At 39.9% G+C, this 3,140-nt stretch overlaps 1 long non-coding RNA gene across 1 annotated transcript; it reads right to left on the bottom strand.

The window, feature by feature from the left end:
• Positions 1 to 839: 839 nt before the first annotated feature.
• Positions 840 to 2,685, bottom strand: LOC141075935 (uncharacterized). The gene is made up of 2 exons (XR_012227365.1): positions 2,056 to 2,685; positions 840 to 1,775 (listed from the first exon to the last, which is right to left on the bottom strand). It is a non-coding gene; the product is annotated as an uncharacterized lncRNA (long non-coding RNA).
• Between the last annotated feature and the right edge of the window lie 455 nt (positions 2,686 to 3,140).

Raw genomic sequence — 3,140 nt, 5'->3', positions numbered from 1 at the left:
TGGTTAAAATCCCAAGGCAAAGTAAAAAAGAGGTTTTCTCCAGCAGCAAAATGAGCTAAAATAGGTAATACTAACATTTCTTATGACGGTTTTCAAATCATATGATTAAGACACCATGACAGGCAAAGCTACCTTATGCGTTTCTGAGACATATTACATGTCTGTAAAAAAGACAATATTTCACAGCGCTATACTGGCAAAGTCAAAGGATCAAAATAGACTACTCACTTGATAATGCCTAGAAAAGGCGTGCTGTCCATATTCACTTAGCAAAATTTAGGCCAGCTAACTATATTCCAAAATCAAGGCAAACAGCCTCAAGACCATCACGCTCTCTCTATGTATTATCAAGTCAGTCTTCTAATTTGATCCTTTGACTTTCCCAGTATAGTGCGGTGAAATATTGTGTTTATTACAGACATGTAATATGTGTCAGATACGCGTAAGGTAGCCTTGCCTATCATGGTGGCTTATTAAAATGATTTTAAAACCTTCATAATAAATGTTAGTATTATCTTTTGTAGCTCATTTTGATGATGGATAAACTCCTCTTTTTTACTTTGGATTAAAAAATGTGTACAGTTGCAATGTTGTTATTGCACTTTGTATGTTGTTGGATATGTTTGTAATTTTGTTTTAACAACAATGTTGAAATATGCCAAAAGCCCAATTTGGGCCATTGCCCAAGTTTTTCATAGGGCAAGAATATGTTTGCCTTACAAACTAAAAAAAAAAAAAAAGCAAAAGTAAAAATTTGGCAACTACACTTTACGTCTCTGTCTTAATTGTCCAAACCCCCTATCAAAATACGCTTACCAAATCAAATCAACAGTCATAGATTCAGAAGGGGTAGAAATATATTTATTTTGACACACATCAAACCAACATTGCCAACATAGATACAGCATGCTCTTGCCAAGAAGGTTCCCCCTGAGGTGCCATAAAGTAATTAGTGAAAATATCATGCACTTTGAGGCCAGAGATCGGTCTACGTTGATGGTTCATAGGTGGTCTCACCCTACGCACATTGTCCGGCCTACGCACACCAGCAGAGGAGGAACAATCATGTATCCTGGTGAAGTTATGAAGAACCACACAGGCTTTCACTACTTCATTAACATTTTGTTCTCTCAGCTGAATGGCAGACTGGAGTACCCGCCATTTGGCACAAAGAATGCCAAAAGAACACTCCACCAGTTGCCGAGCACGTGATAGGCGCAAGTTAAATATCCTGCGCCTGTGGTGAAGGTTGCGCCAGGGATATGGCCTCATGACATTGCGTGTTAACTGAAAGGCCTCATCTGCCACAAGGACATAAGGGACACATTCTTGAGTGGAGCCTGGTAGCTGTCAGATCCAACTGGTTGTTGCGTAGCCGCCGAGCCATAATGGAAGTATTGAAGACTCTAGAGTCTCCCGTCCTTCCATAGGCCCCAATGTCAACAATTATAAACTTGTATTGAGGATTTGTCACAGCCAACAATACAACAGAAAAGTATTGTTTAGAATTGAAGAATTGGGAGCCAGAGTTCGGCGGCTTACGCACCCGGATATGTTTGCCATCAAGGGCCCCAATACAATTTGGAAACTGGCATTCCTCCTCAAAGTACCTTGATATCCTCAACCAGTCTTCCATCCTGGGCTCGGGCATGACGACTTGATATAGTCTTGTCCATATTTCACTACATGTTGACCTGACTATGCCAGATATGGTTGATCTTCCAATCATAAACTCATGGTGGAGGACAGCATAAGATAGGCCAGTGGCCAGGAAGCTGAAGAACAACAGAAAAGGATGATTGTCGAATGCACATATTTACAAAACAAACAGGTCCATACATACCAAACTTGGTAAGATTTCAGAGCAAATAACACACATCTTGCTTTGCACAATGAGTAAGTGATATTCAGTACATATTCCACATAACATTCTGGTCTGTAAGTTGAAACATATGTGGACTAAGATGAGGGCCTAAAACTTACTACAAGAATGCAAAAATTCAAACTTTGCCCAACACATTATGAACCTAGAGAATGTGGTTCTGTAGTACATACCGTATTGTGAGTAGAAGTCGCTCCTCTGCAGATATAGCTTTGCGCATCCTTGTGTCCTGAAAGGTTTTCCCAGGGCGCACTGTCTCCAAGAGTCGATCAAATGTTGCAAGGCTCATGCGACAGTATTGGTAGAATTTGACAGGATGCTCCCGCAGAGAATAGAGGCGGTGAAAATTAACTCTTGTGAGTCGTTGCCTCAAAAGTGGATGTATCCACATGCGTCTCCTCCGCGGATCCACTATCACTGGGTATGGTTGGCCAAAGCGGCGTGACAAAGGCCAGTTGAAGAGAACCTGCTCAGTTGTGTTGAAAGTCAGACTGTTTGCCATGTTGCACATACACCACCAACACACCTAGTGAAGGCAAGGTGACAAATGGACAGAATGAAGGCTTCCACCTGTTCCTGAGCCAATAAATAGAGTGCAGGCTAATGATTTAAATAATTAGCAGGCCTCAAAACCGTTAAATGTCCATTTTGCAAGGCTGCGAGAAAATCTCAGCATACGGATTCCATACGGATGCTGACATGCGCAAAATACGCGACCACACCTTGCTTACGGATGACCTACGGAGCACTATTTAGGTGTCATTCATCCGTATTACGCCTGTAAACTACGGACCGTATTTAGCGTCGGGTAGTGTGACCCTGGCCTTATTTTAGGGCTATAAAGTGACAAAATATAACAATAGCTTGCAAATAAGTGAGAAAATAATAAATGAGATAAGAAACACAAAAAAAAAAACCCTCTTTAAAAAAAAAATTTTTCAAAAAATTTTTTTTCAGAGGGGTTTTTTTTTTTTTTTTTGCTTCTTATCTCATTTATTGATTATTTTCTCACTTATTTGCAAGCTATTGTTATATTTTGTCATTCTATAGCCCTAAAATTAGGGTATTTTCTGGATTTGTGAGGATTATTCAGCACAGACATTTTTAATTTTATTTGCACTTTAATCAACAACTTGGAGGTGTGTTGTTTGTCGTGCAGCGGATATTCCTCTTGTAGTACTAGCACCCCCAATATATATATCTAAACTATATACTGTGTAAGTTTATAAGCCCCTCCAGTGTCAGGAATAGATAGTAT

Source organism: Dendrobates tinctorius, unplaced genomic scaffold (genome assembly GCF_039654945.1).
Source record: "Dendrobates tinctorius isolate UK_male_01 unplaced genomic scaffold, ASM3965494v1 ptg000380l, whole genome shotgun sequence".
Classification (NCBI taxonomy): domain Eukaryota; kingdom Metazoa; phylum Chordata; class Amphibia; order Anura; family Dendrobatidae; genus Dendrobates; species Dendrobates tinctorius.
This window is presented reverse-complemented; position numbering and strand designations above follow the sequence as displayed.